Genomic DNA, 22,859 nt, shown 5'->3' on the forward strand with positions numbered 1-22,859 from the left:
GAAATGACGGTAGTACAAGCTTTATTTGGTTTAGGGAGAGAAGGAAATTTTGGGTGGAAAAGATGACATTTGAAAAGGACACAACTCTTTAAGGAAGTCCATGAGATCCCATTGAGGTTTGTTTTTTGTTTTTTTTTTTTTGGTGCTACTGCTTCCCCCCCTCCCACTTTACTCTCCAAAGTGATCCCCTACATTCAGGTCTCTGCTCCAGCTCCATGGTCTATATGCTATGTCTCATAAACTCCCCATTTCTTCCCATCCGGGTCTTTACGTAAGTAGAGCCTTGCCTGGAACTTCTCTGTTTTGGTTCATCATTACTTCTAGCACATAGCATAGTGTTCAATAGATAGTCCTCCGTAAGTACATTTGGATGAACAAATAAATAATTGCAGAGAACATTCAGGGAAGAAGAAGATGGGAAGGTAGGAAAGGTCCGACTGGGGTTCTGTTGCTGAAGACCTTGGGCACTAGCTTACGGGTTTGTAATTAATTCTGTGAGCAAGCAAGTTCCTTGGATATTAAATGTTTGTCTGCAGCTCAGCCATATGTAGGAGGTTTTGGAGTGAGGAGAGACAGGCAGTGGAGAACCTTGTTAGGAACCTTTTGAAAGAGTCACGATGAGAATCCATCGGGTCCTGTACTGTAGGAGAGTGGTGGGTGTGTGCATTAGTTACACATCGCACCAAGAGAGCAAATCATTTTGCAGAAATTGTACATTCTTAGAGGTGAAAAGAACTTTTGCCATTTTACAGATGGGGCAAGTGAGACTCAGATAAGTTAAATTACTTTCCTCTAATTAAACAGAGTTCATCACTCTGCACAAATGGATTTTGTTATGAAAAGTAAGGGCAGGTAGAGATTGCATGTTTTAAGGGAAGGGATCATTTTACAAATATTAAATTAAGTAGTTACAGAAAAGTGGGGAAAAAAAGATGAAATGCATTGAAATGATGAAAGAAATGGTTTTAAAAAGTTTTCAACACCAGACAAAACTGACCTTATATGTGAAGCTGGTCAAAGATTCATTCAGTCAAGGATTCTGATTTAGCAAGTCACTTAAATATTTCTATTTTCTAAGCATGTTAGAAGTATTATCAATACATCTTCACAATGATCAAAATGTCAAAGTCTTCCCATCTGACAGAATGCAAAAAGACCTAAAGAAGGAAATTAAATGGAGTACCATGGCCAAAGCTTATCCTATGACTCATACGTTGTCTTCCGAATTAGATAACTTGTGTTTTTCTAGGCTGTGTTTTCAGCTGAACTTCATGTTTTCTTTTTTTTTTTAAAGGTTTTTATTTATTTATTTGACAGAGAGAGACACAGCCAGAGAGGGAACACAAGCAAGGGGAGTGGGAGAGGGAGAAGCAGGCTTCCCGCCGAGCAGGGAGCCCAATGTGGGGCTCGATCCCAGGACCCTGGGACTATGTGACCTGAGCCGAAGGCAGACGCTTAATGACTGAGACACCCAGGCGCCCCTGAACTTCATGTTTTCTGTCTGAATGTTTCAGAAGAAGGTGAGAAGAAGGAGAGAATATTTTTAATTTTATAAGAATTAAGCTCTGGCGATTTATACTTTGGATCTAGACAATTTAAAAAGGCTTATAATTTGCCAGTGTCTTTTTTTTTCCTTTTTTTTAAAGATTTTATTTATTTATTTGACAGAGAGAGACACAGCGAGAGAGGGAACACAAGCAGGGGGAGTGGGAGAGGGAGAAGCAGGCTTCCCACCGAGCAGGGAGCCCAATGCGGGGCTCGATCCCAGGACTCTGGGATCATGACCTGAGCTGAAGGCAGACGCTTAACCGACTGAGCCACCCAGGCGCCCCAATTTGCCAGTTTCTAATAAGCTGTAAAAGTCTTTCTATTTCATTGGGAAAGATTCGTAAGTTTCTCAAAATCTTAAATAGTTGCAACTAACTAAGATAGCTTATAAAGGAGTATTAGACTTAATATTTCATGAGGTTTTGCTGGTCATAGTGTCCCTAAATGGTGGAACCTTTAGGTTAGAGGCAAACAAAGACGTATGTTTATTTCCTGGTCAAACTACCATTAAAGAAAAGAACAATCAGCTAGGCTGTACGGTTGACATCATAAGTCAAAACAGCCTTGATTGGATAGAAGTTTCACTTTAAATCAGTCGTTTTTATAATGTAGAGATCATACTTTGATATCAAACCTTTAAACCTCAAAGATTTGGTAACATTTACTTTAATAAAACTTGCATTTTAAGGTGAAAAAAAAACACCCAGAAGTCAGATCACATACTACGAGGTTACAATTAGACTTGGAATCCACATGGATTGTTTTTTTGTGAGTTAAGAAAAGTAAATAATATAAAACCAAACTCAAGGAAGCATGGATATTAAGGTGATTTATCGAGACATTGGAGACATAAATCAGATGTAATTATCTGATTTTCAAAATCGAGTCATCTTTACGTCCTCAAATGGTCTCATGATTCTTTGATGATGCATGGCAGAGAAGCACTTATGTCAAACTGAAATGTGGACGAGGAAAGATAAATGGTTGGTCTGACTAACAGTTTGAGATGCCAATATCCTCTTGAGGATTTCACTTATAGACCGCCGGTGGCGGGGGGGGGTGACTAAAAGGCATCCAGTTCTCGGGAATTTAGAGCACACATATCAAAAGCTCTACTTCTTTACCCACTGGTAATCAAGAGGAAGGTTTAGGTCTTTCTGAATCTTCTTCCAAACTTGTGGTTGCACAAGGTAACTCAGGTCCTGAGCAAAAACAAGCAAGGAACCCTGTAGCAGTGAAGCCTATCGTCACCTCCTACCTCTCAGCCCTCCCTATCCCTCTTCTCATCTTTTTTTTCTTTAGCCATTCCCCAACTATTAAAGTGTGTTTTACTTTTTCTATTGTGAGAAAACATGCATGATGTTGTACATACATAATGTACTACATAATATACATAATAACATTTACCATTGTGATCATTAAGTGTGCAATTCAGTACATTCGCATTGTTGTACAATCATCACTACCATCCATATCTGGAACCTTTGCATCTTTCCAAACAGAAACTCTAATCCATTAAACAGTAACTCCTCATTCCCTTCTCCCTCTGCCCCAGCTCCTGGAAACCACCATTCTACTGTCCGTCTCAATGAATTTGACTACTCAAGGTACCTTAGGTAAGTGGAATTAGGATCTTCTTTTGAGAGCTATGACGAGCCATTGAAATGTAGTGAGCACAGGCACATCATTTTCCAACTTGTGTTTTAGAAAAGTTTTCTTGACTGCAGTTCTGTGGAGCAAGATTGTCAGCAGAAGGCCAGGTAGGAGGTGGTGGCAATTCTCCAGGGAAGAATGAAGGTGACCTGAGCTAGGCAAATGGTAATGCAGACTGTCAGTAAGTACATGGAAGTGGGAGCCAAAAGCTATTTAGAGGGTAGAATGGACAAAAGTGGATTCCCTTCTACTCGTAGACCAAAGAATCTGAGGATGCTAGCATGACAACAAAAAGTTCATTGCAAGTTTCTGAAGTTTCTAGGGTAATAGACAGTGAGCATGGAATGTCCAGTGAAAACCCACAACAGTTGCCAGAGAAGTGATGTGATGTAAAGGAAGGAGAATCTCAAATGTTGTCACCTGACATGGGCCTTCTTATCTGTGTGACCGTGGAAAGTTACTTAACCTTTCTGATGCTCAGTATCCATTTTGGTGAATCAAGGCTAAGGATACCTGCACTCCTGAGTTGTGAGACACAAGGGAGAAAAAACATCATTGAATGTGTTCCAAATTAAGTGCTATGAAAATGCTACTTGTGAGAGCATATTATAAACAATCAATAAAAGGTAACTGGTACTCTAAGTTAGTATTTATGGAGAGCTGAAGAAAGAAATCTGGGCAATTTACAGTAGCTGGGTAAGCTCCACGGATCACATGGAACTACAGCTAGCTAGAGAAAATATGTAGAATTTAGCAAAGCGTGGGTTAAGGATGAGGAGTGAGCAAAGAAGGAACTATCAGGTAAAAGAACAGTAAAAAGGACGAGATGGAGACCCAGTTCATTCCTGAGCTACTAGTGGGGGAGAGTTATGCCAAGGAGCGTAGGGGATAAGGTAAAATATGCTGGATGTATCCAGAATAGGGAGGGCTTTCAAAACTATCCAAAGTGGTCAGTTGACATACAGTAAAATTCATAAAAATTATGGTCCCTAACATTATTATTATGCCCTGGGTTAGTAAACCACTAAAAAAAAGAAAAAAAAAAGATTCCCAGTCTGGAAGAAGATTCCCAATCTGGAAATACTCAGTGTTTGAATATGTCTGTTTGTTCTAGTTTCAAAGAAAGAATTAGGCCATTTCCTTCTGACAGGGTTTTGGGGCCTCTGGTAATTATCCTAATCTCTGTGACTTTTTTGCCCTGAGATAGGTGGGGATGAATAATGTAATTTAAACTAAAGCATTTTAGCATCTGCTTTTTCAAGGGAGCCCCAATATCATAATTCTTCCCAAAATAAAATGCTTCAATAAAAAAAAAGAATGTAAATCAAAAAGAGGAGAAAAAACTCAAAATAGTAGTTATCTGAGAGTAGAAGAGTGTATTGCCACAAAGAAGGAACTTGGTTTCTAATGTCAAGTTTGCCACTTCTCTATATGATTCTGGGGAGGTTCTTTCTTCTTTTACTGCCTTGTTTCTTCAGGAAAACTTACTACTATGGGAAAGCTGTTAATCTGTCTAAAAGTGCTGTGATTTCTTCATGGGAAAGCTAAGGAGGAGAAAGGCAGGGAAGAATAGATGTGGAGAAAAAGAGTAAAGAAGCTTTATTAAAGAGTCCAAAAAATGGCCATGGCTTGCACCAAGGCTGTGAAGATAAAACGAGGGGAATTAAAAAAAAAAAATCTATTTTAGAAGTAAACTCAATAGGATGTGTCGATGAATTACATTGATGTTGGAAGAAATGAAGGATGAATAATAATTGCTAGGCTTCTGGCTCTAGCAGATTAATGGAGGGTAGTTTCGTTTACTTAAGACGGGGAAAATAGGGAAAGGAATCAAATGAGGTGGGAAGGAAAATCAAGAGTTCAGTTTTGGATAGGATTAGTTTAAGGTGTCCATGAGACATTTCAAGGGGAACATCAAGTAGACAATTGGGAATAGAGATCTGACATTCAACAAACTGATAAACTTAAGAAAGATACAGATTGCATTTAAAGCCTGGGAATGAATGAACATGGGTGTTGCTGGGGAGAGGGAGCTAAAGGAGAGAATGCATAGGAAAGTGAGAAAGATGGAGAACCAGAATGAGAGGGTAAAGAAAGAAAAAGATGGTAAAGGGGAGAGAGGTCATTGAGCCATGGATGGAGACTGAGCCACTCCCACATTAGAAGTAGGATAGAGGGGCACCTGGGTGGCTCAGTCGGTTAAGCATCTGCCTTCAGCTCAGGTCATGATCCCAGGGTCCTGGGATTGAGCCCCACGTCGGGCTTCCTGCTCAGTGGGGAGTCTGCTTCTCCCTCTCACCCCCACTCCTGCTCTCTCTCGCTATCTCTGTCTCTCTCTCTCAAATAAATAAATAAATAAAATCTTAAAAAAAAAAAAAAGAAGTGGGATAGAGCAGGAGGATGCTGGAAGGAAATGAAGAAACAGCCCAGAGGTAAGAGGAGAACCTGGACAGTGCTGAAGCACAGAAGCCACAGCTGAGTCTTCATGGAGGGAGTGGTCCCCAGGGAGGCATGCCGAGAAAGGGAAAGTTAAGATAAAGATGGCTAAGTGTCCATAGGACAAAGTAAACACAAATGAAAGAGCTAGATCTTAGAGTTGGGCAAAACAGACGGATGGAATGCCCTGCAATACAAGTTTTTGAGTCTTTAATAAGAAATAGTTTCATGAAAGTGGAGCAATAAAAGGATTTTAAAGAGTATTTCAGAGTGTTCATGAGTTACATGGTTGTGCTTTTGAATATGCAAATGAATTCCAAGTCTTGACTTTGTAGAGCAAGGCAAATTAGAAAACAAGACTTGGCATTACATTCAGATAGAATCTCATCAATCATGTGTTGGACATAAGGGTTTGGGTATCTGTTTCTCTGTCAGTGCCTTGTGCTCATGGAACCAAAAAATGTAGAGTAGTTTGGCATCATTTGATTTAATGAGATCCTGTACAAATGAAGTACTATCTTGGCAATGTAGCCAGCCCACTGCAGTTGCTCTAGGGATAAGTATCTATAGAGGAGAAATTAATTATGTTCACTAGTTCCTAAGCCTCTGGAAACTGCTAAATAACTCAGTAAAAGTGTAAACCTAGTGACATGAAAAAGTCTTTTGAGAAATGACCTTTAAACAATAAAATCCAAAAGCAAAGACGTTTAATAGCAGCATGTCTCTAACTGGACTCATGAGTAAAATCACAACTTATACCATAACAAAAAGTGTAGAACGGTAGGCTAAAAAGACAAACCAGAATTTAAAGTCGTCTTGATAGTATCTTACATTTTGGGGTGCTAAATATGTCCCAGACATGAGGGCTAAAAGCTTTACATGCATTCTGTTATTTAATCCTCTCAACGGTTCTATGAGTTATCTGTTGTTATTAAATCTATTTTATAGATAAGCCATTACACATGGAACATTAAATAGCTTGCCCAATGTTACAAAGCTTGTAAGTAATGTAGGTAAGAGTCCACCTGGGTTTGTCTGATCCCATATTAGGAGTCCTTAATATCTCTCTTCTATGAGGGTTTGGGAGTTTCTAGTTTTTTATCGTAACTGAAAATGTTTTGATTATAAAAGCTTATAGATTAATTCAGTACAGCTGGATACAGTTTGGAAAATTATGCTATGTTTTAGTGGAACAAATAGAAACATCCAATAATTTCACTTTGCACTCACTCTTCTTATTGAGAGGTGGAGTTTATTCCTTCCCTTGAATGTGAGTTGGCTCTCTGACTCTTTTGAGGAGTCAAATACAGTGAAAACAACACTATAACCTCCAAAGCAGAGCCCTACGAGATGGGCAGCTTCCACCACTCTCATGAAGCACTTCGTCTTGGAAACCAGCAGACTTCTATGTCCAACTACCTCATGACCATGATGGAAGGAGCCCAAGCTACATGGAGAAAGAAAGAGGCCAAAAGAGGAGCAATGAAGCTCCAGATATGAGAGTGAAGCTTTCTAAGACTTTCTGGCCCAGTCTAGCCACCTGCTAAACACAGCCAAGGAATGACCCAGCCAATGACATGGAGCAGGACCATCCTAAGGAGTCAACCTGAATTCCTAATTTATAGGATCCTGAGAAAAACAAATTGATAGTTTTGATCATTAAGTTTGGGTTATCTTATAATGCAGCAGTAGATAACATAAATTTAGTACGTATTTTCAAGAAGAAAAACTAATAGAGAAGAACTTCATACTTTAGAACTAGATTTCTTCTGTGTTTGCTGTTTATCACCATAGCAATGCATTAGTATAATATGCTATCTTACTTTTGAAAACATCTGAGGCAGTTTACAACGAGATACACAAAACAAGAGAGTTAAAATAAAAATACAAGATTAAAACCAAACTTAGCAACTGAAGTTATTTCTACAGATTTGTCTGATTTGTTCACTGAAATTTACCTTTAAATTTAGCTTTGAGTTTCCTGGCAACTGAGGCAAACCTGTGGGATTATATCATGCTAAATGTGATTTGTTTTACAAAAGAAAAATCTTTAACCTACAGCTAAATTATAAGAGCAATTTATTATGTGGATCTCCTCACAGGGAACAGTAAAAGATAGAAGAGACAATGACTTCAAAAGCAATGCCATTTGGAATGTACATGTGTCTCAGACTTAAAATCTTCGCATCTGCCTCTGTTTAAAACAAAATAAAATTTTAAAAAAGCAATAAAATTGAAAGGACTTTTGTGTTTTTAGTGTCAACTCCTCTCCTCTCCCCCTTAGATTAGCATTTCATAATTTCCTTTTTGTTTCAATAAGGATTTCTTGATAACACTCCAGGAGCCAAGCTCTGAGGACATCACTGCAAGCAAGAGAGAGCACAAGCCCCAGCCCCAAAGAGATCATAGTCTAGGAGGATATTAATTATAATGTTAAGGACATTTATTAAAAAGCTATAATAATATGTGATTACAGATTGACAGGTGTCATTAAAAAAGTACAGGAAGCTACAAAGAGTATATAACAGGGATATGGTATCAGAGTTCCTGGGGTTAGGGTAGGATGGCAATAGGAAGGAAAATATACTTTCTTATATTTGCATTTCTATCATAATGCCTGACACACGCAAGTGCTAAATTAATATTGGTTGTTAATGATAAGAAACCTACACACACCCTGAACTGTGAGTTTCAACACTAAATGTGAACCTGTTATTTAGAAGATAATGACTTTAGGAAGGAAGGCATTGTTAGAAACGTTCATTGCTCTGATTTTTGGAAAAGAATAAAATGTATAACACAAGAGCTAATTGTCAAGATATGGAGGGGCGCCTGGGTGGCTCAGTCATTAAGCGTCTGCCTTCGGCTCAGGTCATGATCCCAGGGTCCTGGGACGGAGCCCCGCATCGGGCTCCCTGCTCAGTGGGAAGCCTGCCTCTCCCTCTCCCACTCTCCCTGCTTGTGTTCCCTCTCTCGCTGTGTCTCTCTCTGTCAAATAAATAAATAAAATCTTAAAAAAAAAAAAAGATATGGGATGAAAAAATAATTACACATTCTGGAATTCTATCTGATTGAGATTAAGTCTGAAGAGTTACTCTCAAATGCCTGATTTAAAGCATTCATTTCATGCTAGAAGACTAATTATTAGCAATGGCTTCACCATCTTATTACTGGCAATGTGAGAAGGTGTGGGCCCTTTTATGGAAAAGTTGACTAATGGACAAATAAATTAGATATGACTGCTTTGCCAAAGCTGATAACTAAGGCCCTGTATACAATAACTGCCAGGTCCTAGTTCTATTGTAACACTTAATCTTTGAGGTCAAGTGGTGGAAAGAGAAAGTAGTTATATTGATATTCTTTGGAGAAATTCATTTACACATGGTTATTATTTAGTTGTAAGCTCTTAAATGCTATATTAGACATTCCATCAGCCATCTAGCTCCTCAAGGTTTATTACATAAAAACTTAGCAGCAATATTTTTTCCAGTTAGAACTCTCTTCCCACTTCTACCACATTACCATCTTTAAAACAAGATATTTTTGGCTGCCAAACCTCTGTCTCACCTGATATTCTCCAGTGTTATAGATTTTCTGCAAGATTTTGTTTCCCAGAACTTACTCATAATTTTAATAAAGCAAAAATTTCTACTTTAGAACCCATTCTATAGGGGATGTTCCACTGCAGATGTAAATGAGGTTTCAATGGTAAGGAAAAACTTCTGTTATAGGTTGTATTATGCCTCCCCCCCATTTGTATATTAAAGTCCTAACCCCAGAAACTCAGAATGTATTTGGAGATAGGATCTTTATAGAGGTAATCAAGTTAAAAGGAGGTGGGTGCTAATGAGGTGTGACTGGTGTCCTTATCAAGGTCTTTATAAGAAGGGGAAATTTGGACTGATACATACAGAAGGAAGAGGATGTAAGGATACAGGGAGAAGGAGTGCCTGGGTGGCGTAGCCCATTAAGTATCCAACTCCTGGTTTCGGCTAGGGTCATGATCTCAGGATCCTGGGATCCAGCCCTGTGTTGGGCTCCACACTCAGTGGGGAGTCTGCTTGAAATTCTCTCTCCTTTTTCTTCTCCCTCTGCCCCTCCCCACACTCGCTCCTGCTCTTTCTCTCTCTAAAATAAATAAATAAATCTTAAGAGAAAAAAAAAAAAAGATGCAGGGAGAAGAAAGATGGCCATCTACAAGCCAAGGAGAGAGGCCTAGAAAGAAATCCTTCCCTCCCTGCCTCAGAAGGAACCAACCCTACTGACACCTTGATCTCTATTTTCAGCCTCCAGAGCTGTGAGGCAATCAATTTCTGTGGCTTAAGCCATCCAGTTTGTCATTTTGTTATGGCAGCCTTAAAAAACTGGCACAACCCTTATTTCCCTGTGAAAATCAAAGATAGTTTTTAGATACTTTCTTACTTCTCACCTAAAGATGGATTAGAGATTCTGTAATTTCCCTCCATGAACGCAGTGTCATCGATGTCTTTGATATCTCTTAACTCCTTAAGCTTTATTATTCCATTAAATATAGTCTTTGGTAAATCATTAATATTTCCACTCACCTGTTCTTTTACATCATAGCACAATTGATGTAAAAGACATGAGTATTCCTACATCAAACCCTCTAACTTGTTACAATTTTTTTTTTAATTATTAACATCTAGTATTATAAAAATGCCAAACTAATCATCAAAATAGAACCCAGGTTAGAGGTTATTGCTCAAATCTAGTCTCTGCCAAGCCTAACTAAACAAAAATGCATTGCATTACCTGCTTTAGAGTACATTTATTCATTAAGGCATAAGCTTCTAAGTCTTTCACACTTTTATTTGTTGGCATGCAAACAGCACTACTTAGAAGCAGTGGAAATCATGCCAAGATTTTCTTTAATTCTTACCTCCTCTCTTTATCAATACCCTCTCTATTTAATCAGGTAATTATATTACAATTACACATGACACCTCCTCCCCAAGCCCCTTGATTAAATTCTCTTTATTCATTCATTAAACATATCTTGTTGACTGTCTACTATGTACCAGATACTCTGAGCTGTGAACAAGATAAACATGATCTCTGCCCTCAGGGAGTTTATATTCCAGGTTTAGAGAAACTCTATGAGACTAGAGAGTTCATTTTTACTGTATTTATTTTTAGACCACCTCTTCACCATTGTGCTACTTAGCCTTACCTCAATCTTTTTAACCACCCTAAAAGCTATATACTCATAGTTTTCTGTCTCGTAAAATTTTTTCTGTGATATAACCCAAATTAGTACTGGTCCAGAAAGATTCAGGATTCAAAGGAAATTTGATCACTTTTCAGAAAGATCATTGGAAAAGATTATAGTTGTGACTAATAAACACTGAAAATATATATTATTATTTATTTTTAATTCTCAAACTATTAACTTTAATTTTTTTCCTCAGTATATTTTAATGTTGCTCCCACATGGACTTGAACCTTAAAATGTTTTAACTATTTAGGGACACATTTTGCCTCGCTATTTCTAGAAATTAAAATCTTGATCTGTGGTAACCTCTCATCCTGGCTGAGCTCACTGTAACAGACTCAGAAATGGAAAGATATTCCTGTAGCCATGTTGGGTTAGAGGAACGAGAGTTCTTGGTTTTCTATGGGATGTGAATCCAGGAATATTTTACTTTAGGCTTTTGTCTCTTCTACTTTGATGTGAACTTACCCTTTAGAGATGAGAGAGAGGGTGCGGGGAAAGAAGAAGAAGAAGGAGGAGGAGGAGAAGGCGAAGGAGAGGAGAAGGAGGAAGGGGAGGAGGAGGAGGGGTGGAGGTAAAGGGAAGGGACGGAGGGGAAGAGGGAGGAGGAGTGGGTGGAAGGGGAGAGAGAGGAGAAGAAGAGGAGAAGACCACATGGTCAATTGTTTCCCCAAGCAAATGGCATTTTGGGTGAATGCCCTGACCTAGGAAGGGAAAATAGATCAAGGTGACCCCAATGCTATAAAAATAGCTAAGTGGACTCTTCCAGAAAAATATCACAGCAGGCTCTGTAAAGCAATTAGAGTAATATTTTGCCATCTTGCACTACCAAGGGGAAGATTCTCCTACTGCCCTAGTTACAGCCTTGATTTTCATTTTCCTTTGTTGTAAATACTTAGGAAATCATTTTAGAAGGCTGCAAAGCAATAGGATGAGAGTAAACAAACTATAACAAATGCTGGAGCAGCTACAGGAGGAAGCCAGAGAGCACCTAACTTGCCTGCTCTGCTTTTCCTATTGTCCTCCCCCCACCTCACTCTCCTCTTCCTCCCACACAGAATTGTGTAAAACGTGTGGCCTAACTCTACAGTCTGCCAGGGAAATCTGGCCACTTGCTGGCGGGCCAGCCCTTAGACCAAGGACGGGGGTACATCCCTGCAACCGCCTTCTCGTTGCTGGGCCAGGAGGAGGTCCTGAGAAGGGCCGGGGCACTCTGCCCAGCAGGAAGGACATGGATCTCCAGGGAGGCTGTGCATATCCCTTCAGTTAAAGCTCTTTGGGGAAACTGCTTGCCCTGTGAACTTAATTTTCGTAAACCCCATGGAAAGAATAAAGGTCCTTATTGTGGTGTTGGTGAGAAGTCAGTGAGTCCACACTCAGACGAGCTGACAAGCTGGGATCTGAGGCTCTAGTCAGTCAGCGGGCAGGTGAAGGCATTCCCTGGTAAATCAGGAGTCTTCTCCTTATCTGCCAATGTTAAGGATGCTGGTATTTACTACTTAACTTTTTGGACTTACTGCTGAAATTTAAAATGGGTGTGCATTTAAAAAAAAAAAAAAAAGGCACTTTCAAAATCTGCCTCCACAGTATTTCTTCTAGTGAACTATCTTTAGCTTGACCTAAATTACTACTTAAATTTTTCTACGGATCCAATTCTCCTCCAGTTCTTCCCTTTATGTTTTTATAATCAGACCTCTTCAGATGGGGACATGCGTTTCAACGGCTGCCCACCCCCATTTTAGTTTGGCTTTATCTTGCGAAGCATTTGCAGATCATCAAATATGGGTGAGCTCAGAATATTTCTTACTCCAGTGTTATATATGGTACCAGCACGTTAGCACTAATTCTTCAAAAAATGAAACTTTCAAGGAACTCTGCTACACTTTCCACTCAAAATATTTCCCAAGCACTGTAGCAGAGTGAGAGCCTAACTAGCATAGGGCTTTCTCGAGGACGGCCAGGGTGCCAAAACATGGACTCCATGAGAATAGCACCTGTCCCGCATTCTGCAGCATGCAGCACTGCAGACTAACTCCCCAGCACAGCCACACCCAGCAAGCCCAACCTGCCCCTGCTCCAGGCCAACCCCCCCGGGACTTAGTGGTCAAAGTGGAAAAAACAACTTGAGTTCCAGTTCTTCTTCACACTCAGTGGCTCTTAAAACCACATGGAAAAATGAGGAGAAATGATAACTGGAAAGATGTTTTTTAAAATTCTAGGTGGGAGAATACATAACGCAAATACTATATAGTATTAAAGTCAGATTTATATTAGTGTACAATAAAAGGGATTAGTCAATCTTACTACATCTGTCTCGATTGACCCAACAGGAAAAGCATTACAGAAAAGAGGTTGTGGCCTGGACACTGCAGCAACAAACAAGATGAGGTCAAGTTTCCCTGGGGACCTGCCAGCTATTAAGCATAGTGACAGCTTGTCCTTGAACCCAACTTAAGTTATTTTTCAAAGTCTTCATTTATTTATAATCCATATCCAAACAGAGAGGAGATTAAAATGCATTAGACTTCTAAGTCATTAATCTGTTTCAAGAAAGAAAAATGGGGAGGAAAAGGACAAGACAATGACTTAGGGACAAGTTAACAGAAGGATTCATTCATTCATTTGGTCTCCACTTTCATTTAACAAATTTGGTTTGACAAGTAAGGGATATAGGGAACAAGGTCATGGGTTCTCTGTCCTTAAGGACCTTCCTGCCCTGTGAGAGCTACAGGTGAATCAAAAGTCCCGATGTTCCCATGCTGGGTGAGCAGGACCACGTGCTAAGCTGCTGGAAGCGCACACAAGAGGAACTCAGACAACTCAGATTTTAGCTGCCTCTGAAGAAAGCACAGTAGAAGCCAATAGAGTCTCCACTATGGTTCCAGGAAGTATGATCAAATATATCTTGGAGACCTCAGATTTGTCGGAAAGCATTCCTCCTACCCTTGGAAGTCACTTGGAAAATGTTAAGTCTCCATAGCTGTGGCCAAAAGCTCCCCACAAAATCCTCTCTGGATCATCCTCACAGTAGTTTCCAATGGGGAGAGCCAACCCAGAAGCAGTGTTAGCATCATGGCACCACACTCCAGAGATGCCAATGGAAAGATTGGTGGGACTAGAGCTGACCTCCCGAGTTTGAATTCTGCTACCCCTCTTAATAGCACTATGACCTTGAAGCAGGTACTTAACCTCTTTGAAGCTCCGTGTCCTTGGCTGTCAGATGGGCATAATCGAGTGATTCTGAGGATTACACTAGTAACAGTGCCTGACTCTTAGTAAAAGGTTAGCCCTCTGGGAAGACGTGGAGTGTTTCACATAGGAAGAGGATCTTTGTTACAATTCCAATTCAATGCTTTAAGTAGACATAATAGAACAGTAAAGGGAAATGCATGTAAAGGAATGCTGTTAATGGAACAGTGGTGGAGAACAACCACTTCAGAGGAGCTAAATTTCCCCCCTCAGCTCTGCCAGGGTAAACATCATTACCAGGCTGAAAGCCTTTGCTTTGTTCCCTGACATTTTTAGAAAAAGGAGGAAGCTAGGGCAGTCATACCTCTTCACTTCTCCTCTGACCTTGCTGGACTGGTTAATGCCAACAGGCCCAGGGTGAACAGTGCTTAAGGCTATGGACTCTGGAGCCAAGCACTTTGATCCAAACCCTGATTCTGCTGCTAACTGGCCGTGTGCCCTAAGACTACTTCCTCCACCTCCGTACCCCTCAGTTTCTTCATCTGTGAAATTGGGATAACAATGGTATCTACCTTGGGATTTTTGTGAGAATTTACATATGTAAGCATACTTAAGCCTCTGAGAACAGTGCCCAGCAAAGTTGGTGTTGTATAAGTGACAGTGATTATAAAATCTGTTATTATTAAAGAACAATACAATATAAGGAATTGTTCAAATGTACAAAATCATGAAATACTGAGTCAAGACCAAAGTGTCTTGTCAAAGTTGGTGGTCACTAGGCAGTTAATTCTATGAAGACAAGAGCTGGATTTTGTTCCTACTCTCTTTGTTAAGAAAACGAATAGACAAGGCATGAAGCCTGAACTAGTTAGAGGGTATGATGAGGAGGAAAGCACACTAGATTTGGAAGTGAAAACCCTACATGTGAGCAGCACTTAGCCCCATTCTAATCTGAGCAGGTGTCTTGACCTTCCTGATACTGTCTCCTCATCATTAAAACAGGGAGGTCAATGAGAGCGTTTCTAAGGTTCACTTCAAATCCAAAATTCTATGTTGCTAGGTAGCCTTTGAAATTTTACAGAAGACAATATAATTATGGCTATCGAAGTCTTTTTTATGTACCTAGGATTATCAAGTTGAAGACAATGCCACTTGTTTGTGTTTTCTGAGTCATAATGCAAGAATCTGAACTATGAACAGATCTTTAAATCCATGAAAGTGGATTATCTTTAGCACAATTGATAACTTTTAAACCTCTCCGATTGTGAGAATAAAACTGATAAGGACATCTTTCCATCCATTTTAAGTGAATTTTTACAGACTCTGAGAATAAAACATAATCCAAAGGCATCTAATGCTAATTTATCATTAACACAGAGAGATTGAAAGTAGAACTCTTGTGGAGTTTAGCTTAGCAATTCTCAACTAAATGAAATTAAGCTGATTTAGTTGAGCCTTTGAGACATGAGAGTGGAAAGCATAAGTCCAAAGGATTTGGGGGAATAGCACCAAGACTGCCTGTCTTCAGACTGTGGGCTGGAAACGAGCTTTGAGAGGTTTGTCTGCTGAGGATCAGCTGCCTTCGTAGGTTTGATACATTGGGTAGAGACACAAAGATTTCACTTGGAAAAAATAAAAAGATTCTGTGGTGGAAAATAAAAAGAAAAAAAATAGGTGGGAGGATGATTTGAAATCAAAAATCTGGACTAAGAACACAGGCTATGGGTTAAACAAAGTTTAAATTTTAGCTCTGCTACATTTAGCTACGTGACCTTGGGCTGGTTGTTTAATCTCCCTGAGCCACACTTTGCACATTTAATAATTTCTCTTACTTCATAGGGTTTCTGTGAGGATTAAATGAGATCATACATGTAAAATATTTGGCCCTCAACCTCTAGAACATAGGAAGCGCTCAATAAATGGTGGCTATACTTACTCTCCTAAATGAACGGCAGGGCAGGTCATCAATATTCCCCTCTGGTGAGCTGCTCGGTGCTCCCTTTGGAATGCCTCAGAGTTGTCAGAAGCACTCTTCAAGCCTTCTGCAATCAGTTTGGGTCCAAACCTCAGTCTTTCTTATGAGCCCTAAAATACCTATGGGGTTTTTTTTTTTCCCCCAAGATCTATTCATGGTTTTATGTGGGCACTGGACAAAGGCTCACTTTGTAAGACTGTCCATCTAGGTTAAAAATAAATATGCAGAAATGTGTGGAACTTCAACAATAGAATATAAGGAAAATAGATTATTCTTAGCTGAAAACAAAGACATTCTAGTAACTGAATGTGTATGTAAATACATTAAAAAAAGGCTGGAAATTATGAACACCAACATGGTAGCAACGGTTACGTCTGGGGAAGATTGGGGAAGAGGTGGGATTTACCTTGGCATTGTCTTAATGTTTTACACATTTATTTGCATGTTGGTTGTATAATTAAAAAGTAAACAAACAAACAAACAAACAGAAAACCCAAAACCAAACAAACAAAAGAGCAAAGCCCAAAGCAAAAGTCATGGTACAAAATGAAATGAACTTTTGGAACAGAGAACTTGTATACCAGTAGACAAGAATCAAGGAATTTATCTTTGGGTCTGTCCATGACTTACAAAGTCACATTCTGCTGATTTTGCTGTCCTTGAGGAGTGAGGAGACCAGTAGAGGGGTTTCTGATTCTATCTCCAGCACCTGATAAACCCAGGTTAAAAGGCAGTTGAAGCTGCCAGCCAGAAAATCTTGGTACAGGGGCGCCTGGGTGGCTCAGTTGGTTGAGCGACTGCCTTCGGCTCAGGTCATGATCCCGGGGTCCTGGGATCGAGCCCCGCATCGGGCTCCCTGCTCAGTGGGAAGCCTGCTTCTCCTCTCCCACTCCCCCTACTTGTGTTCCCTCTCTCGCTGTCTCTCTCTCTGTCAATTAATAAAATAAAAAATCTTTAGAAAATCTTGGTACAGACCTCTTTCTCTCTGCCAAATAGATAAAACCCTGGCTAGTTCTTTGCAAAATTCAAGGTCAACAGAGGTGCCATCTGAAGACGATGGGTAAATTATGCTTTTAAGCAGAAAGAAACCAGATGGTAAATTATATATCTGTTAGTACATTTTGATAGTAAAGAAAATAGGTGACAACTTAAAAAAAAAAATTCTACTTGACAGCTGCTTGGTTGATAAAAAATGCCTAACTGAGGAGTTTTAAAATATCACCCTCGTTCCCCTCCCACCAATACCACTAAACGAATTCATTAATTCAAAGAGAGTAAAGAGTTTAAGCACTGAATTATGGGCTATGAAATTTTTTTTTTATTATTAGCAAAACATTTGTTTCCTGCTGGAGATTAGTTTTCACAAAGGGCCCATTCCTTGGGAAGAAACATTTTGGCTACAGGGAAAACCAAGAAACACTGCAGAGCTCTGAGACGTTGCACTGACTTGCTTTGGTTCAGCCTGCAGTCTCCCCTTGTGAGGGATCTCCAGGAGCAGCAGGAAGGACAGGGTGGTTTTGCCTTGGTTTTAATGCAGATGTTTTGGCCCATGGACTTGAGGGACCGTTGTGCTTTATTGATGAGATGAGACGGTCAAAGGGAGCCTATGCCTGCCCTCTAGCTGGGCCGGACTTACTGCTTCCAGAGCTGCCTTTCCAGCTTCCCCTTTTGGTGCAGGGTGGTGGTCTGGTCCAGTGTGTAATTCGTTGTGTTCCGCTGGTGGGTTAAGTGAAGGGCTGTGCGTCAGGCACAGCACAGAAAGGACCTGAATGAAGGGCGGGAAGAATGAATGGAGAGAGCCATTTTGATGGCATTGCCCTAGGGGATTAAATAGGACAGGGCATCTGGGGGCTGAAGGAAGGTTCTGTTGCTTAGGAGACTCTCCATAAGAGTGTCAGTCATCAGTCCCTTAACCATCATACATTTCTTACCTCCCACTTGTGTATAAACCCGCAGGTTTATGCAGACCACCAGCGTGACTATTACAATGCATTCGGTTTATGGTGAAACACACAAAAAAAGACCTTTCCCTTTTTTTTGCTCATTTATAAGCAAAGTGATATTAACACCCTGAATGGAAGAACAAGGAATTGAAGGAATAAATATATACAGCAGCATAACCCCATCTTGTCACTTGGATTCAGACTATCCGCTGTTCTCTCGAAAAGAAAGGCAGTCATACCAAGCAACATTGAGGCAAGTTGAAACAGAATTTAAAATGCTGGATTCCATCATTTCTGCAAAAGGTCATTCTAGTCCTTTGCTATTTTTACCATAGACAGAGACTCCGCATGTTATTGGCTGAATGGATTTGGGAAGACGAAGCTGTGGCTTCTAATGAAGATGGCAAGAAGGCACTTGAGACAGAGTCAATGAAAGGTGTGGGAAAAGTTGAACCCTTCAAAGATAAGAGAGAGAAGAGCTACTGAATTAGTCCCTGACTAAATTACTAGCCATAACTGTACCCCGGGCCAATTCTCTCTGACACTGCCTGTCATCTTGTGGCTGTGAGAAATTCCCATTCCAGGCTCAAACCCTCTCTAAGGCAGCCCAGCCCACCCCCATCCCCGGAAAGCAACTGTTCCAAGGCGCCCCCACCCACAAATTTGCATCAAGACAGGTATAATTCCCAGCTGGACCAGGGCTTCCAGAAGCTCGCCTTTCCTTCGCGGTTCTGCAAGACAACCTTAGGCTTATCCCAGGCCAGCAATCAAAAGCATTTCAGAGAAGAGCAGAAAACAAAAGAAACAAACAAAACCCGTCCTTACCCGCTTCTTAAAAAATTGGAAGGCTGAGCATTTCTTGACTGGGAATCCATTCATGTCTTTGTTTACCATTTTCCACAGTAGGGAGTTCACGGTTATAGATCCAGGGTGGCACCGCCTGGAGAGTGCAGCGGGTCCCCGGCTGCCCTCCCGGACACAGCGAAGACGGAGCGGGATGGAGAACCTGGCGGGGCTCCGGTCTTCACTCACACATTCTGCAGCGACTCTACCGCCGCAACCTCTCCCCACTCTCAGTTGCCACGGCCAGTGGCTTTGCTCTTCCCATCGCTGCTCCGAAACGCGGGCATCGGCGCGGCCGGCCCCGCAGGCTGCGTACGGCGGATCCCGGGGAGATGCTCTGCGGCTGGCGAGCCGGAGACGGGCACCCCCTGCGCGCCCCCAGCTACCTGGCGGCTCTGCGGCGGGCGCGCGGGGTCCGCCGCCCGGCTCCAGGTGATGCGCGGCTGCAGGCGGCTCCGGAGGAGAGCTGGTTTTGATCGTGCGAGTTCCAGTGGGAGCTGTAGTTAAGCAGCTGAGCGGAGTAAGAAAGAGCAGAAGCCGAGGGAGGGAAGGAGGGAGGGAGGGAGAGCCGCGCCAGGGAGGCAGCGGGAGAGAGAAAGCGCTGCTGAAGGCGCAGCGATTCAGGAATATCTGAGCAGCCCGCGGAGGAGAGAAGACACCGGCTCAGGACGCACTGAAAAGCAGCTGGCAGCCCCTTGGGAGGGCTACTTTAATAGCGTGTTTCTTTTCTTTTTGTTGTTAGGACCGTTGAAATCGGGTTCCTATGAAATGCAGACCGTTTTTGTTTTATGCTCATTGGCATTCTTTTGATACGTATTCCTGAATATAGGAAGTCTCTCAATGGAAATTGAATCAAATGCATTCCCGATCTGTCCAAATGGGGAGAAAAATGACATAAGGTGCAAGCGTAGGTAGAACAATGGAGGCTCTCATACTAACTATATAGAACCTCTTCTAGTGTCCTCTCCCCACTTGTCATCATAGAGTGGGCAACAGTGAAAGTAATTGCCCTTTTCCCTAAAGAAGGCTGTTAAAAAAGAACACAATGGCCATATACAAAGTGTCTTACGGTAAAACACACAAAGAGCATTACCAAAAAGTATTACTGAAACCATTTGATGGAAAGGAAGCCCTGATGAATGAGAGGAAAGCCTTTACCTATCAAGTGGAAATCTACCCCGAAATCCTTATTCATGTCATTCTTTGCATACTAAATTCATTTTTAAACCACCACTTAATCTGTGTGGCCTATTTTCCCATCTTTACTCTTTAATGTTGATATTTTATGGAGACTTCTAAACAATGAGAATTGATGGGTAAATGGAGAGAGCAAAGAAAAGAAACTTGGCATCTGATCTGGCCTGCTAGCACGTCCCTGTGTGGCTTTCTGCCAGTCACCTGACCTCATGGTGCCTCTCAGACAGTGCCTCATCCAGGACATGGAGGCAACTGCTCATTCATTCCTTTCTTCCTTTACTCATTCACTTATTTAGTCATTCACTTGTTTGCTGTGTCATTCCTTGTATCCATCAAATCAAATCCAAATGTACCAAGTGTCCCCAGGATGCAGAGCCTTTTCATAGACACGAGGGAGTGTAATCGATAAATAAGTAGGCACTTGCCTACTTGACAAAACGAATGGCCAGCTCATGAAAAACAATATACCTAGAAGAGAAATATACAGGTCAGTTGGGAAGAAATGCATTGATTTCATTGAATTGGAGTATAAATCTCTGTAGCTGGTCTAGGTTTCTTTGGGAAATGACAGTGCAAACTGATTTGCTAAATGCTTTGAGATTTCCAAAAGAAAAACGCCACACAACCAAATGATGGCATTATGACTGAGAGAAAATAAACCATTCATTTTGGAGAGATACATTAAGTTGTCCAAGATGCAAAGATATGTTATTTAATCTACAACATCGATCAGTTTTGTGGTTCTTCTAAAGAGTTCCTTTAAAATTCTGGTAGTTCAGGGGCGCCTGGGTGGCTCAGCCATTAAGTGTCTGCCTTCGGCTCAGGTCATGACCTCAGGACCCTGGGATCGAGCCCCGCATTGAGCCCCACATCGAGCCCCACAGTGAGCCCCACATCGAGCCCCGCATCGAGCCCCGCATCGAGCCCCGCATCGAGCCCCGCATCGAGCCCTGCATCGGGCTCCCTGCTCCGAGGGAAGTCTGCTTCTCCCTCTCCCACTCCCCTTGCTTGTGTTCCCTCTCTTGCTGTGTCTCTCTCTGTCAAATAAATAAAATCTAAAAATAAATAAATAAATAAATAAATAAAATTCTGGTAGTTCAAAGAGTGTTTTTGAGGATTGTAGAAATGTTCCCTACCATGGTTATGACAGTAGTTTTATGACTATGCATTTGTCAAAAGTCATCAAACTTTATACATGAAAGAGGAAGAACATTTTGCTGTATGTAAGTTATAGTTCAATAAACCTGATTTTTAAAAAGCATGACCATCCAAATTATTTCCTGTTCTTCATCTTTCCTCTCTCCTGAAAGCATTTGAACAGATACTTATTGAGTTTGAGGGATACCTAGAAGGAGCTCTCTAAGCATCCTGTGGGAAAGGGGCGCTAGGGGCCTTGCCTTGGTTCTACACTGGCCTAGCATGCAAACTGGTTTTAAGTGCCCTGTATGTTTACTTGGGGTAAAGAGGGGATGGCTCATAGAAACTATGCGGGAAGAGGTAAAGGTAAAGTTAAATCCTCTCCCTCCTCCCCACTATACGCCATCCCCTGGAGATGTTGCCACTGTCTCTGAGTCTATGCTAATCCTTTGGAAGAGTCTTTGAATACAAATATCAATAGTTTCTGTCTCTAAGGAAGTTACAGCCTAGTGGAGAAATATACACTGCGGTAAGAATGAATCGTCGAACACTGTATCAGAAACGAATGAGGTACTGTATGTTGGCTAATTGAACATAATAACCATGAAAGAAGAAGAATACCTTTAGCTACAGCTATACCGACATTATCCCCACCTTGGTTTGGAGGGTGGCGAAGTGGCTTAGGGTGGGTAGGGGAGGCACGGGAAGTGTTTTTTCAAAGGGAGAATGTTAGTGCAAAGTGTTAAAGAAACAGTAGAAGCTGACCAGATGAAGAAGAAGAAGCACAGGGCCGGGGTTCTGGCCGGATCGGGAAGTCTGTTACTTTGAACCATATTTTGGTCACTGCAACAAATAGAGAAAGGTAGGCAAAGTGACCACCATGTACTAACTGTCTCCTTTGCCAGGCTTCTTACCACTTACCACGTAGCACAGACTACTGCTTGTGGCAAAAAGGAAAATAAGGATTCTTCAAACATCCTGTTTGCACATAAACTTGCTTTATTAATTTAATTAATTTATTTACTTACCTACTTTTCTCATTAAACATGCTTATTCATTTTTGTAGCCCCAACACACTGTGGAGTGCCTGGACCATGCTTGGCAGTCAATAAATGGTTTTCAAATAAATCAAATAAAAAACTGTGAAAAGCTAACATCAGTGACCCTGGCACAGACCGTCTGTGGGAATCGCTAAAAACCTTTGAGATTCTGAAACAATTAAGTGAATTCCCATCATAACCAGTGTACTGAGCTCTAGTAAGAACAAAGGACCCGCGGCCGTCACCATTTCTTCTTTAAGCCTCAGTGACATCACGACCCTGGGATGACACATCTTTTTATGGAAAACTCTAATGTTGAAAAGAATCCCTTGAAACTCTATTTGCTTTTGTGCAGTATATTCACTTTTTTTCTCCCAACAATATTGTTTGAACTATAACACAAAAAATAAAATAAAGTAGCTGGGTAGAACTGATGACTCATCCATACAGGAGGTGGAGAGAGTGCTTAGTGGATATGGAAGGTATGGTGACCTCTGTGTGACCTTGAACAAGTCCCTTCAGTTCAATGAGCCTCAATATTCTCATCTGTAAAATACTACTATAAAATGCATCCCATTTACCTCGTAAAGCAATTGTCAGTACCAAATTATATGTGAAAAGGCCTTGCAAAACAATAAATAACTCTACATTTTTATTTTACTAAA

General features: G+C 41.0%; 1 long non-coding RNA gene across 1 annotated transcript in view; it reads right to left on the minus strand.

Moving 5' to 3' along the window:
- Nucleotides 1-19,891, minus strand: part of LOC135365617 (uncharacterized) — a 78,648-nt gene extending 58,757 nt beyond the window's left edge. Inside the window, exon 1 of the long non-coding RNA XR_010413764.1 lies at nucleotides 18,803-19,891. This is a non-coding gene — a long non-coding RNA (uncharacterized LOC135365617). The remainder of the gene's footprint in view (nucleotides 1-18,802) is intronic.
- Between the last annotated feature and the right edge of the window lie 2,968 nt (nucleotides 19,892-22,859).

This window comes from Mirounga angustirostris, unplaced genomic scaffold (genome assembly GCF_029215605.1).
Source record: "Mirounga angustirostris isolate CCGP_5_RB_7025 unplaced genomic scaffold, mMirAng1.0.hap1 SCAF_8, whole genome shotgun sequence".
In the NCBI taxonomy this organism is placed as follows: Eukaryota; Metazoa; Chordata; class Mammalia; order Carnivora; family Phocidae; genus Mirounga; species Mirounga angustirostris.